Consider the following 16,135-nt stretch of genomic DNA (forward strand, 5'->3'; position numbering starts at 1 on the left):
CCTTAGCAACGGCCCGATCGCGTCCCCGGCAACCGGCCCGCTCGCGTCCCTAGCTACCAGGGATTCCTATGCCGCTCGCGTCCCTGACTACCGGGCAACGCGCGGCTCGCGGGACAGAGGGAAGGGGGGTTGAGCGCGCGAGGGGGACATGGCTACATCCTCCCCCTGGTGAAACTCCAACGTCCCCGCTTGGACCACATAACTTACTACTATACACAAACGTTATATAATAAAAATGCATAATCATACTTATATAATGAAAATTTCAACAACCAACCGTGATTTCACTATATCAGCTCTACATCAGATTGTACATTTCACTGAACATCACAATAACTGACTGTACTCTGCTGCGAGCCCACTGCTGAGCCTCATAATGGGGTGCCCCAACTTGATCATAGGTTACCCGATTTGGAGGGTACCTGACTCTTTGGCCCCTACGGAGTTGTTCCTCTGCAACTCCCTCGGGGGAGTAATACACATAGTCCTGAGGCTCAGCCTCTTCCCTTGAGGGGAGAATTGTCTCTGTACAGTCTCTGTTAGACACAAAGCTCGGGCTCTGTGGATCCAAAGGCTGGCCTGTTGGTGCCACCTTAGTAGGCGTTGGCCTACGGGGCCCTTTACCCGTAGCTCCTCCGGGAGATGCCCCTTCTGTGGAATAGTCCCTTTGAGAGGGTCCCTCCATAGGGTCTTCAGGAGTTTCAGAGTGGGTCTCGTTATTTACAGTCTCTTGACCCACCTCTGATAGATCGGACTCACCGTTGAGCGGCGTGGCCAGTATCTCTGTCTCTTCATCTTCCACTTGTGGGATGGGAAGAAGATGATTACGGTGCCAGACCTTTACCCGGCCATCAGTGTCTTTGATACGATAGACCGGGAGGCCAGGCATCTGGGATTCAATTTCATACACTCCGTCTCGCCATCGGTCGGCCAATTTGTGTTTTCCCGGGACTCCGAGGTTGCGGAGCAACACAGCATCCCCAGGACGAAGTTCCCGATATTTGACCTTATGATCATATCGTCGTTTGTTTCCTGCGTTCAGCTTAGCTGTGGACTTTTCTGCTTGTTGATAGGCCTGCTGTAAACAGTCTTTCAGTCTTTGTACGTATTTGAAATGAGTGGCATTATGTATCCCATCTGTCGAGACTCTGAGACGCACATCCACTGGCAGTCTGGCCTCACGCCCAAACATAAGGAAGTAAGGGGAGAATCCCGTTGACTCGTGTCTGGTGCAATTATACGCATGCGCTAGTCCCTCCACATGTCGACTCCATTCAGATTTTTGCGCACTCTGTAGAGTTCCGAGCATGTCCAGTATGGTTCGATTGAATCGTTCTGGCAGCGCATCACCTTCAGGATGATACGGGGTCGTTCTTGATTTTGCAATGTTCAGCATTTTGAGCAGTTCTCTGATCAATGTGCTCTCAAAGTCTCGCCCTTGGTCGGAATGAAGGCGGTTGGGAAGACCATAGTGAACGCAGAACCTTTCCCATAGCACTTTCGCGACCGTGATAGCCTTCTGGTCTTTTGTGGGGAAGGCCTGGGCATATCGGGTGTAATGGTCCGTGATGACCAGCACGTTACCGATGCCTCGGCTATCAGGTTCGATACATAAAAAGTCCATACACACCAAGTCCATTGGACCAGAACTCTTAAGATGGGCCATGGGAGCTGCTCTAGTAGGCAACGTCTTGCGTTGAACGCATCGGGAACAACGGCGGCAGTGTTGTTCCACCGCTTCCCGCATCTTGGGCCAGAAGAACCGGTCTCGGACGAGCCCAAAAGTCTTATCTACACCGAGGTGCCCGTGTTCATCGTGTAGAGACTTCAACACCAGATATTGTAAGTTCTTAGGTAGGACTAGTTGTCTCCTATCCGGGTGGTTATGGTATTGCACCACCCGATAGAGCAAGCAATTGTCTATTTCAAATTTGTCCCATTCTCGCATGAGTAAGGCCACCAAGTCATTGGGCGCACGTTTCAGAAGGGCTGGGTTCCTTTTTTCAACGGCGTGCCGGATGATGCTAGCGACCGGATCTCGAATTTGGTAGTCTACCAGATCTTTCCACCGGAACACCTTGTCGTGCGTGAGGTGCATCCCTTTTGGGTCGCAGTAGGCGGCGGGGACAGCCTGCGACTGGCATCCCAACGAATCGATCACTCGTAACTCGGAGAAGGCCACTTGGTCATTAACTATGGCTGCCGTTCTACACATAGCCCGCACTCCGGGGCCGGGAAGTTCTTCCCATTCCTCATCATCGGGAGTAGCGAGTAGTCCTGGTCTTCGGGAGAGGGCGTCCGCCCCAATATTCAATGGCCCCGGCTTATACTTCAAGGAGAAGCTGTAGTTACTGAGGGCGGCCTGCCATCGGTGGCCTGCTGCATCTAGTTTGGCCGACGTATTGATGTACGTGAGGGGGTTGTTATCCGTCCTTACCTCGAAGGTGACACCGTAGTAATCGTGGAGCTTCTCGGTGATCGCCCACTTGAGAGCCAGAAACTCCAACTTGTGGACGGGGTACCTCTGCTCACTGGGTGTCAAGCTGCGGCTGATGTAAGCTACCGGCCGCAGGCCCTCCGGGTGCTTCTGGTGCAGGACGGCGCCTAGTCCATTTAGACTAGCATCCACATGCAGGACGTAAGGCTGTTCGGGATCCGCATAAGCAAGTACAGGCGCTTCGGTCAGGCACTTCTTCAGCTTCAGGAAGGCCTGCTCACACTCAGAGGTCCATTTGTCACCAAACGGTTGGCGGGCTGGTACAGCCTTCTTCCCGGTCTCGGAGGGGTATATCTTCAACAGATTGTTCAAGGGTTTAGCCCTGCTCGAGTACCCTTCCACGAAGCGGCGATAATACCCACAAAACCCCAGGAAGGATCGCAGCTCTGTGACGTTCTCTGGGCGAGGCCAGTTCACCACGGCCTCTACCTTGGCAGGGTCGGTGGCAATCCCTTTGGCGGACACGATGTGCCCCACGTAGGTCACCGAGGTATGGCAAAATCGGCACTTGTCTAGGGACAATTTCAACCCTTCGTTCCCCAGACGATCGATCACCTTAAACAACCGCTCTTCGTGCTCTTCCAGAGTCCTTCCGAAGACGATGATGTCGTCCAGGTACACCAGGCACTCCCGGGGAATCATGTCCCCGATAGTCTTTTCCATCAACCTTTGGAACGTAGCAGGCGCCCCACATATACCTTGGGGCATACGGGTGAATTGATAGAATCCCAGGGGGCAGACGAAAGCCGTTTTCTCCTGGTCTTCCGCCGTCATGGGCACCTGATAGTACCCTGATCGGAGATCCAGAACGCTAAACCAGTGGCTCCCATTCAGCGCATTCAGGATCTCTTCAATGCGCGGAAGGTTGTATTGATCCGGGATCGTGCGGTTGTTCAGTGTCCGATAGTCGATACACAGTCGTACAGACCCGTTCTTTTTCCGCACCACCACTATGGGCGACGCATAAGGTCCTCGTGATTCCGTCACAATCCCAGCGGTTTCCATGTCTTGGATGGCGTTCCTCACATCGTCCACATCCCGAGGGGCAAGGCGACGAGAACGTTCCCGGAACGGGGTGGCATCACTCATCCGAATGGTATGTTGGGCACTGCGGCTGCACCCCACATCCATCTCGCTCGTGGAGAACACATGTCGTCGTTGCATCAGCTGGGTGGTCAGCCGTTCTTTCCACTCTGTGGACAGTGTCGATTCGCCGAAGTTGAAGTCCAGATCGACTATCCGCTCGTGCGCGGCCGCCGCCTTCACCTGAGGTGTGGCTCCCACCGGGCTGACCGGATATATGCATCCCAACTCCATCGGAAAGGGGGAGAGATTCTGCACATATACGTGGGTTCGAATAGGGATCTTAGCCGTCCATTCCCTCACTTCGGGTAGTATTCTATACCCTTGCTGAACCTCTTCTTCTTCAGGCTCACTCTCCAGCGAGAACAGTTGGTCGTTCTGGTCTCGGTCGGGATAACAACACCAGACGGCCATCTTTTGCACTCCCCCTGGTAATATGGTCGTCAGTCCTCGTTGACGATTGTAGAGGTCCCCATGACGCTCCAATGCATACACCCGGTGGCATTCTTCTCGTAAGATGGGGTCTAGGAGCGAATCGGCCAGCGGCAACTCGTTGGTCTCTCTCAAGTAGGCTCGGATTATAGCTTGCACTATGTCCGCATTGGTTCCCAAGATGATTGGGTACTTGCAATGGTCTTGGGGCTCCGGGCATACCATGGCCGCTACCTGCATGGGGTGCTTCTTGCCGGTGTTCAGTTGGAGTATGTCCAATTGGACCTTTACAATCCCATCGATGGGGTAGTCTTCATTACTTAACCCCCTAACCTTCATATGTTCGGCCGGCCTTAGTGGGCAGTGTTGAAGGTGCTGATCATAGAACCTGCGATATATTATGGTTACTTGTGACCCTGTGTCCAATAGGGCCAAGGCGTATATCCCTTCTAGTACCACGGGCACGATGGCCGCAGGGCCCACTTGACTGCAAGCTTCACCGGGTGAGGCGTCATCACTGGGGCCGGCGTCAGAAGGGGCATTCGGGGTTCCAGAATGAGGGAGCTCGAGGTCAGCTTCTGCCATTGGTACACTGCAGACCATAGATCGGGCTGTTTTTCCTCTATCGGAAGGGTGTTCCTCAGGGTGACCTTCCTTTTCTGGGCAGTTACGGCTTACGTGGCCCTTCTTGCCGCAGTTATAGCATACCACCGGGCGGCTTTCCGGGCGACTCGTGGACGGGGAAGGTGGTCGGTCGGGGGGTCTTGGTTTGTACCCCTTGGACAAGGCAGCAGACTCTTCCCTCTTTTCCGTAGGGCTCTTTCCTCTGGAGGCAGAGGAGCTCTTAGGGGTAGCGGTGGAGTGCAGCATAACATGAGCTTCCTGTAGTTTCACTTGCCTCAGCAACTCTGTGAACTTGTAGGGGCCCCCGTCCATTATCTTGCTGCGGAGCATGTTGGCTATGGGGTGAGTGGGGCTTGATCCCCGCAGATACTGCTTATGGAGAGCTTCATCCATCCCCGAGGCGGAGACCAGCTTACGATTGAGTAGGACCCCGAGGACCAGCTGTAGGCGGTGGATGAAGGCCGACAGGTCCCCTCCTTCCTTCTGATAAAGACGGAAGTACTTCGTCCAGAGCGCTCCTTCGTCTTCTGCTAGTCCGTACGCCTCCAACAGGAACGCCACCATTTCCGACGCTGTCAACTCTGGGTGTTGGTCCCTGTGGATGGTCAACATAGTAGACGCAGGGGGTCTGAGGCATTCCATAATACGCTGCCGCTTTACAGTGTCAGTGCACGACCACTCCTCTACTACTTTTACTGCATTCTCCCTCCACAGGTCTATTCCGTCTTCCCCCTGGGGTATTGGAAGTACTCCAGAGAAGGCCTTAAGCTTCCTATAACTTTGAGACTGGGAGGCCACAGTGAGGGCTTCTACGAATTGGGGTAGCGTCACCCCCATTATGGAACCTTCGTTCGTTGCTCTCTCACCGATAGGCCGGAAGTTTACCTCGCGGGGTACGGTGTCGGGTGGAGAGGGGGGACTGTCAGCCCAACTACTGGCGTCCGGAAGGGCGCTTGGGGTAAAGGAGACTTTGGGATGGGGACGGTCAACCCGGTTTGGGGTACTGGACACGGGGGTAAGTGGCGTCCAGGTACTGGTGGACGGTTCGTCGGGATCTTGAGGAGGGGCTCTGAGCGAGAACATTTCCCGTATTACTGGCAAGTCCGAGTATATAAGGGGGTAGCCTTCTGGTGGGCACTCGGGGGCTACTAGAATATTCGGGGCCGCTTCAGGGCCTATGTCCCGGCATACGGTGAATAGTAGTGCACTCAAATGATAAGTAGAGTCGAACACCCTGCCACGGTACCATATTCTATCTGCGCCTAAGAGCTTGCTCAGGGAGTTCCGGATGTCAGTTTCAGGCACTAACGCCGGGACGTTCCCTACTGCAACCACGTGTCTAGGTGGTTCACGGACGGTGGTGGCCCACGCGTGGACCTCTTGGCGTGAGGGGATTACCATGATGCTGATTTTTGGTTCTGAATAGGGCACCCCAGGTCTAGGCTCTCAGCAGCGCCTCCAAATGTAACGGTCATATCACCCCACCCAATCGCATATACCGCGTGCGTGGAGAGAACATGCAATGTTACCAAGGGGGTGCGTGGTGCTATACCTGTTGGCTCACAGAAGGCTGAGCCTCCGCTAAGGGAACCTGGGGCAATATATTACAATACTAATGATGCAGCGCCTCCACCTGCGATGGCTCCCACCAGAGGGGAAGTAGTTCCTCGCAGGACAATACACAATGACCACACAGACAGCTCTATAACTATTGAATTTACTACATGCAGCAACTTATCACATTACATATCAACACATGCGCCACGGCGGACGCTAACCACTCTAGGCGTCACGGCGGACGCTACCACCTCTAGGCGTCACGGCGGACGCTACCACCTCTAGGCGTCACGGCGGACGCTACCACCTCTAGGCGTCACGGCGGACGCTACCACCTCTAGGCGTCACGGCGGACGCTAACCTCCCGCAAAGTGACCCCACCCTGTGTCCAGTAATCCCCACCCAAATGTCTTGCACTCCCAAAATCATATACCAATGTCTGCATATGTATGTGTGACTGCGCAGCCACTATGTCTGGTGATAGGCCTGGTTGGTGCACGTGAGTTGCAGGTTACCTGCCCGGGCTCCAGCCACGGGTACCGCGATATCACCGGAGTTCCGCCCGATCCGACGCTGTCCTCCACACCGCGTTGGGTGAATTCCAGCGCGGATAATATCACCTTAGTCCCAGGGTCTTTGATAGTGTTCTGAGCCCAGAACCCACCTCGCAGGGCCGCACGGCTTTAGCACTGTGTCCCTGACTAAGCTACCAATAAATGGGTCAGTGTCCCTATCTAGGGCCTGTCCCTATACTCCACAAGCTATTAAGTGGCTCAGGACCTAACTGGGGGCCTGGGGGCTGCTGGCCTAATGCAGAGGGTCACTGACCCTTGCATCCACCTCTTACCCCTAGCTGGTCCGGCTCCTGACTCACTTCCTCTGCAAAACCCCGCGAAAATGTATCTCTCTGGGAGCAGGGGAATCCAGCCTTCCGATTGGCTCCCTGGCGTCACATGTGTTTGCCCCTGTGCACCCTGGGGGCTGTCCTTCCCGCCTTGGGTGTGCGTGAGCTGTGTGGGGGCCTCCCGCGCTGTTTCCTGCCCTGCGCATGCGCAACAGCCTGGTAATGGCGGCGCCCTGCTTCAGCCGCCGGGCCGGTGGCAACGCGATCGCGGCCTTAGCAACGGCCCGATCGCGTCCCCGGCAACCGGCCCGCTCGCGTCCCTAGCTACCAGGGATTCCTATGCCGCTCGCGTCCCTGACTACCGGGCAACGCGCGGCTCGCGGGACAGAGGGAAGGGGGGTTGAGCGCGCGAGGGGGACCTGGCTACATCAACATAGCCTCAACTAATATGGCTAAGATCTGTGGTTGCTTCGCCTCAACCAAGATGGCCGAATCCTGGAAGTGGCCTCATCTTGCCCTGAGTCAAGATGTAGACTGGAAATTGGCTACACCTGGCCTAAGCCTTCAAATAGCAGCCATTTGCCAAGCCAGTGTCCGAGCAAGGTGTCTGTTCCCTGTATTCCACGTTCGTACCAGATCCTCTGCAATAGCCTTGATCTTTGCCTGTCGCCTGCTTTGATCTCTGCTTGTGACCCAGACTATGAAGCTTTGCCATCTGCTTTGATCTGTTTGTGACCCCGACTATGCACCTTTGCCACCTGCCCCGATCTCTGCTTATGACCCTGACTACGAACCTTTCTGCCTGCCTTGATCTGTACCTGTGACCTGGACTACTTTATTCTTATCAGGACTGAGTCCCGAGGCCTGTGGCCATTCTCCACTTCCTGCCTCTGCCCTGTGGGTCGGCTGACTGGTCTGAGATGAGCATTTTCACAGTTTGAATGCTATCATTTGCTTTATCCCAATCACAAGTAGCTGCATAGTTTTCCTTAAACTTTTGATGCCTTCCATAGTCTTCTTTACTGTATCGAAGTTACGTTTTCTTACATCTTCAGTTTTACACTTGTGGATTGTTTTGCACAGATATCCTTGGGACTGCTTAATTTATTATAATTTCACCAGTAACTGCTTTGTCTCAGTTTATGCTCTCTTATCCTGTTTTTGTTATAAATTCTGCCATTTGACTCTGCTCTTTCAGCTATAATCTCCATACTGTACATTTTTCATAATTGCTTGTTAAAGTATTTTAGGTTTGAGGCCTTACTTGCCAGATAAGCTGAGTATATTGTTCAAGGTTTCATGGTATAACTATACATATTTACACATTAGAGGAGGTTGAAAAAAAGACATTGGTCTATTGAGTTTAACCTATTGTCACCTTCCTGCCACTATATATACTGTGTGTGTGGAGAGAGAGAATGAAAAATAAAAATATGATCTGGTCACAGGTAAATTAGGTTTAGGTTAACTTTCCTGGCTCTTTTCATTTGATGTATGAGGTTTCTTTTTACCTCTTCTATAGTGTCTTCATGCTACAGTGTCTTCTTCTGCAACTCTAACCCCTTTAAGATTTGGTAAAACACCTTTGGTTTAATTCCAAGCAATATTCTAAGCTCAAAGTACCATGTCTTGCGTATGTAGCCCCCTGTAAACAGCACAGGCTATACCTATCTCCTTCTGCTGTGGTAAGCCCTGTTAAGATCAGGCACCAGTAATGATCCTGGGGTTTCCCCCCTTCATAGCCCTATCCTGAATGATAGACGCAGGCCTCAACTCTGCTGCAGGCATGAGCAAGAGGGGTGGTCCTGTTTACATCACAAGGGGCGGGGCTAGCTCTATATTTAGCAGCCAACTCCAGAGAGTAGTTGTTGTTCGTTAGAGATTAGTCCGTGAGAGTTGAGAGTGATACCAAGCATCTGGAGCTGCCGGTTGGTTATGCCGGGCGAATGCAGAGCCGCTACTAGGCTATGAGTCCCGAAATCCTGCGGATAGGCCCGAGGATTTGGAGGAGACTACGGTTCCCCCTGCGCAGAGTGCAAGAGAGGGAAGAGCAGTAAGAGTCAGCGTCTGGTATTAGAGCTGATAGAATTATAGACTTGGTGGACCAATGCCCTCACCCCACTGCCGGGGGTGATGGGGAGAATCCAAGACCCACCGCGAGGCTACCCTCGGGGGTGGGCCACGGGGTATTGAAGCCCTAACTCAGACCATCCTGCCGGAGGAGTACTTGGAGGGGAGGAGAGGAGGATTATAGCTGGGCGAAGGCAAGTGAAGTATAACCCGTCCTGGCTATTGTGTTGCGGCTGTTGGAAGCCACTATCGTTGGGATATTGTTGCTCTGTCAAATAAAGAGACTATTCTTCATCCGTAAAGACTGTGTGTATCTTGGAAAATACTACCCTGGGACCTTAGGGGTTCTTCTATACCGGTCCTGTCCCATATTCCTGGGAGTATAGAAGATGGAGGCACTGCACCACTAAGAGACCATGGAGGCTACCACCCCAGAAGCCCGGTCCTGGCTCCCCCAAAACATCGCGGGAAGCTCAGGCCCTCCTGTTCCTCACAGGTACGCACCACACCGCATGTAATCTGCCCCCATGCACCCTAGACTTCACCGTAGAGTCTGGGGGAGGGAGGGAAGCAGGGTTACACTTACATAGAAAATGTTTACTTTGTCAAAACCTACATAATTTCTTGTGTTGTAGGCATTAGTGAAACCGCTATGTTTTATAACTTGGGTCTGTACAAGTACAAAGCTTTCTTTGTCTCTTGGTGGCTACCCTGTTGTTTCTCCAGTCTATGGATTCGGTTTGATTATCCCATAATTGTCAATGTGTTTTAATCACTTCTAATATTTTTTTTCTTTTATTGTTTCGAGGAGTCTGCATGGTTTTTTATGCATATGTGGCATTCCTGGGTAAATAAATGCACAAAGATAATGTCCCCGGCGCTAGAAATTGATGGTCACAATACCATATCCAAAAAGACAGTCCTGGATAGAATGACAGTCCTGGATAGAATGACAGTCCTGATAATGGAGTACTGCACCAGCCAATGTTCTATTAATTTAATGGGTCCTCAGACTATGATACCCAGGTGGTCTTTGTAACAAAAAAGAACAAAAACACCATTGCACAGTATCAAAGGTCACACAGCCCCAACCAAAGGTGGAAAATCCCTACTTACAAGATAGACTCTTGTTGGTTCAGGGGAGAGAATCTGTACACAGCTCCTTCTTCACCTCGATATCCACGGACCCCTCGTGGTTCACAAGATGCCTCTCTTCACATCGACTGGTGCCCTCGCGGGAGAAGCATACACCGCAGCAGTCGTTGGTGAGAGAAATAAAAAAGCCTAGTGTACTCCGCATAAAACACTTTAATAACAATAAAAGGCAGCACTGCTCACACTTACAATTTGTGAGGGCAAACGTGCCGCTATCGAATGCCGTCCGCACCCTGTAACCAGCTCCGTGGGATTGAAGCACACACAGTCACGTGCCGATTGATGACGTCAACGGCGCAGCGCCCGTGGCTTTCTCCCACACCGGAAGGAACACAGAGGGTGACCGGCTCGCATGCACTGTACTAGGCTCCTCCTCCCTACGTTTCGTGACGATATGTCACTTCCTCAGGGAGATCCTGAATGAAGATTATGGTAAGTAGATGTATTAGAGAGTCAAGACACAATTAACATTACATGAAACACTAGGTAATGTGATATGGGTAATTAAAGTATGTTGTATTGAAATAATAGTGTCATAACATGACACTACAGAAAGTGAATCCCTGCGCTTCTCCCATAGGGATAGCAATCAATGGGGAATATATATATATATATATGTATGGTGTAAATACCTATAAGAAAAAAGGAGACTTTTGGTATACATCCTTTGATCAAATAATGCCAAGCCTGCTAACCACGTCAAGGTAAGTCTCTTTAGCAGGTCCCTACGCTAAAAGCATACTAGTGTTATGTGAAATAAGCCCAGAAGGGGTTAAAATATCAAAGCATATGCTTGTATAACCTAGTGCAATTAAAAACTGGTATATACCAGTACAGATACTCACATGTAAGTGAAGTGGAATAAGGGGACCTTGCTAGGAGATTATATACCTAGAAGAGGAGGGGCTGGCCTGCCACAAACTGCTCAATAAGCAGTTGCAGGTGATTGGCTAAATATATTCAATTACACCATAGTAGTGTTGCCCTCTAGGAGCGTGCTGCAAAGGATTAAAATCGGCCCAACAAATAATGTAAAACAAATATAATCACTGCGCTTCTCCATGTAAAGAGCATGCAGCTAGTGAAGGAAATGGCCATACAAATGTGCAAAACAGAAAGTGAATCCCTGCGCTTCTCCCATAGGGATAGCAATCAATGGGGAATATATATATATATATGTATGGTGTAAATACCTATAAGAAAAAAGGAGACTTTTGGTATACATCCTTTGATCAAATAATGCCAAGCCTGCTAACCACGTCAAGGTAAGTCTCTTTAGCAGGTCCCTACGCTAAATGCATACTAGTGTTATGTGAAATAAGCCCAGAAGGGGTTAAAATATCAAAGCATATGCTTGTATAACCTAGTGCAATTAAAAACTGGTATATACCAGTACAGATACTCACATGTAAGTGAAGTGGAATAAGGGGACCTTGCTAGGAGATTATATACCTAGAAGAGGAGGGGCTGGCCTGCCACAAACTGCTCAATAAGCAGTTGCAGGTGATTGGCTAAATATATTCAATTACACCATAGTAGTGTTGCCCTCTAGGAGCGTGCTGCAAAGGATTAAAATCGGCCCAACAAATAATGTAAAACAAATATAATCACTGCGCTTCTCCATGTAAAGAGCATGCAGCTAGTGAAGGAAATGGCCATACAAATGTGCAAAACAGAAAGTGAATCCCTGCGCTTCTCCCATAGGGATAGCAATCAATGGGGAATATATATATATATATATATATATATATATATATGTATGGTGTAAATACCTATAAGAAAAAAGGAGACTTTTGGTATACATCCTTTGATCAAATAATGCCAAGCCTGCTAACCACGTCAAGGTAAGTCTCTTTAGCAGGTCCCTACGCTAAATGCATACTATTGTTATGTGAAATAAGCCCAGAAGGGGTTAAAATATCAAAGCATATGCTTGTATAACCCAGTGCAATTAAAAACTGGTATATACCAGTACAGATACTCACATGTAAGTGAAGTGGAATAAGGGGACCTTGCTAGGAGATTATATACCTAGAAGAGGAGGGGCTGGCCTGCCACAAACTGCTCAATAAGCAGTTGCAGGTGATTGGCTAAATATATTCAATTACACCATAGTAGTGTTGCCCTCTAGGAGCGTGCTGCAAAGGATTAAAATCGGCCCAACAAATAATGTAAAACAAATATAATCACTGCGCTTCTCCATGTAAAGAGCATGCAGCTAGTGAAGGAAATGGCCATACAAATGTGCAAAACAGAAAGTGAATCCCTGCGCTTCTCCCATAGGGATAGCAATCAATGGGGAATATATATATATATATATATGTATGGTGTAAATACCTATAAGAAAAAAGGAGACTTTTGGTATACATCCTTTGATCAAATAATGCCAAGCCTGCTAACCACGTCAAGGTAAGTCTCTTTAGCAGGTCCCTACGCTAAATGCATACTAGTGTTATGTGAAATAAGCCCAGAAGGGGTTAAAATATCAAAGCATATGCTTGTATAACCTAGTGCAATTAAAAACTGGTATATACCAGTACAGATACTCACATGTAAGTGAAGTGGAATAAGGGGACCTTGCTAGGAGATTATATACCTAGAAGAGGAGGGGCTGGCCTGCCACAAACTGCTCAATAAGCAGTTGCAGGTGATTGGCTAAATATATTCAATTACACCATAGTAGTGTTGCCCTCTAGGAGCGTGCTGCAAAGGATTAAAATCGGCCCAACAAATAATGTAAAACAAATATAATCACTGCGCTTCTCCATGTAAAGAGCATGCAGCTAGTGAAGGAAATGGCCATACAAATGTGCAAAACAGAAAGTGAATCCCTGCGCTTCTCCCATAGGGATAGCAATCAATGGGGAATATATATATATATATATGTATGGTGTAAATACCTATAAGAAAAAAGGAGACTTTTGGTATACATCCTTTGATCAAATATTGCCAAGCCTGCTAACCACGTCAAGGTAAGTCTCTTTAGCAGGTCCCTACGCTAAATGCATACTAGTGTTATGTGAAATAAGCCCAGAAGGGGTTAAAATATCAAAGCATATGCTTGTATAACCTAGTGCAATTAAAAACTGGTATATACCAGTACAGATACTCACATGTAAGTGAAGTGGAATAAGGGGACCTTGCTAGGAGATTATATACCTAGAAGAGGAGGGGCTGGCCTGCCACAAACTGCTCAATAAGCAGTTGCAGGTGATTGGCTAAATATATTCAATTACACCATAGTAGTGTTGCCCTCTAGGAGCGTGCTGCAAAGGATTAAAATCGGCCCAACAAATAATGTAAAACAAATATAATCACTGTGCTTCTCCATGTAAAGAGCATGCAGCTAGTGAAGGAAATGGCCATACAAATGTGCAAAACAGAAAGTGAATCCCTGCGCTTCTCCCATAGGGATAGCAATCAATGGGGAATATATATATATATATGTATGGTGTAAATACCTATAAGAAAAAAGGAGACTTTTGGTATACATCCTTTGATCAAATAATGCCAAGCCTGCTAACCACGTCAAGGTAAGTCTCTTTAGCAGGTCCCTACGCTAAATGCATACTAGTGTTATGTGAAATAAGCCCAGAAGGGGTTAAAATATCAAAGCATATGCTTGTATAACCCAGTGCAATTAAAAACTGGTATATACCAGTACAGATACTCACATGTAAGTGAAGTGGAATAAGGGGACCTTGCTAGGAGATTATATACCTAGAAGAGGAGGGGCTGGCCTGCCACAAACTGCTCAATAAGCAGTTGCAGGTGATTGGCTAAATATATTCAATTACACCATAGTAGTGTTGCCCTCTAGGAGCGTGCTGCAAAGGATTAAAATCGGCCCAACAAATAATGTAAAACAAATATAATCACTGCGCTTCTCCATGTAAAGAGCATGCAGCTAGTGAAGGAAATGGCCATACAAATGTGCAAAACAGAAAGTGAATCCCTGCGCTTCTCCCATAGGGATAGCAATCAATGGGGAATATATATATATATATATATATGTATGGTGTAAATACCTATAAGAAAAAAGGAGACTTTTGGTATACATCCTTTGATCAAATATTGCCAAGCCTGCTAACCACGTCAAGGTAAGTCTCTTTAGCAGGTCCCTACGCTAAATGCATACTAGTGTTATGTGAAATAAGCCCAGAAGGGGTTAAAATATCAAAGCATATGCTTGTATAACCTAGTGCAATTAAAAACTGGTATATACCAGTACAGATACTCACATGTAAGTGAAGTGGAATAAGGGGACCTTGCTAGGAGATTATATACCTAGAAGAGGAGGGGCTGGCCTGCCACAAACTGCTCAATAAGCAGTTGCAGGTGATTGGCTAAATATATTCAATTACACCATAGTAGTGTTGCCCTCTAGGAGCGTGCTGCAAAGGATTAAAATCGGCCCAACAAATAATGTAAAACAAATATAATCACTGCGCTTCTCCATGTAAAGAGCATGCAGCTAGTGAAGGAAATGGCCATACAAATGTGCAAAACAGAAAGTGAATCCCTGCGCTTCTCCCATAGGGATAGCAATCAATGGGGAATATATATATATATATATATATGTATGGTGTAAATACCTATAAGAAAAAAGGAGACTTTTGGTATACATCCTTTGATCAAATAATGCCAAGCCTGCTAACCACGTCAAGGTAAGTCTCTTTAGCAGGTCCCTACGCTAAATGCATACTAGTGTTATGTGAAATAAGCCCAGAAGGGGTTAAAATATCAAAGCATATGCTTGTATAACCTAGTGCAATTAAAAACTGGTATATACCAGTACAGATACTCACATGTAAGTGAAGTGGAATAAGGGGACCTTGCTTGGAGATTATATACCTAGAAGAGGAGGGGCTGGCCTGCCACAAACTGCTCAATAAGCAGTTGCAGGTGATTGGCTAAATATATTCAATTACACCATAGTAGTGTTGCCCTCTAGGAGCGTGCTGCAAAGGATTAAAATCGGCCCAACAAATAATGTAAAACAAATATAATCACTGCGCTTCTCCATGTAAAGAGCATGCAGCTAGTGAAGGAAATGGCCATACAAATGTGCAAAACAGAAAGTGAATCCCTGCGCTTCTCCCATAGGGATAGCAATCAATGGGGAATATATATATATATATATATGTATGGTGTAAATACCTATAAGAAAAAAGGAGACTTTTGGTATACATCCTTTGATCAAATAATGCCAAGCCTGCTAACCACGTCAAGGTAAGTCTCTTTAGCAGGTCCCTACGCTAAATGCATACTAGTGTTATGTGAAATAAGCCCAGAAGGGGTTAAAATATCAAAGCATATGCTTGTATAACCTAGTGCAATTAAAAACTGGTATATACCAGTACAGATACTCACATGTAAGTGAAGTGGAATAAGGGGACCTTGCTAGGAGATTATATACCTAGAAGAGGAGGGGCTGGCCTGCCACAAACTGCTCAATAAGCAGTTGCAGGTGATTGGCTAAATATATTTAATTACACCATAGTAGTGTTGCCCTCTAGGAGCATGCTGCAAAGGATTAAAATCGGCCCAACAAATAATGTAAAACAAATATAATCACTGCGCTTCTCCATGTAAAGAGCATGCAGCTAGTGAAGGAAATGGCCATACAAATGTGCAAAACAGAAAGTGAATCCCTGCGCTTCTCCCATAGGGATAGCAATCAATGGGGAATATATATATATATATATGTGTATGGTGTAAATACCTATAAGAAAAAAGGAGACTTTTGGTATACATCCTTTGATCAAATAATGCCAAGCCTGCTAACCACGTCAAGGTAAGTCTCTTTAGCAGGTCCCTACGCTAAATGCATACTAGTGTTATGTGAAATAAGCCCAGAAGGGGTTAAAATA

This window comes from Ascaphus truei, chromosome 1 (genome assembly GCF_040206685.1).
Source record: "Ascaphus truei isolate aAscTru1 chromosome 1, aAscTru1.hap1, whole genome shotgun sequence".
NCBI classification, from domain to species: Eukaryota; Metazoa; Chordata; class Amphibia; order Anura; family Ascaphidae; genus Ascaphus; species Ascaphus truei.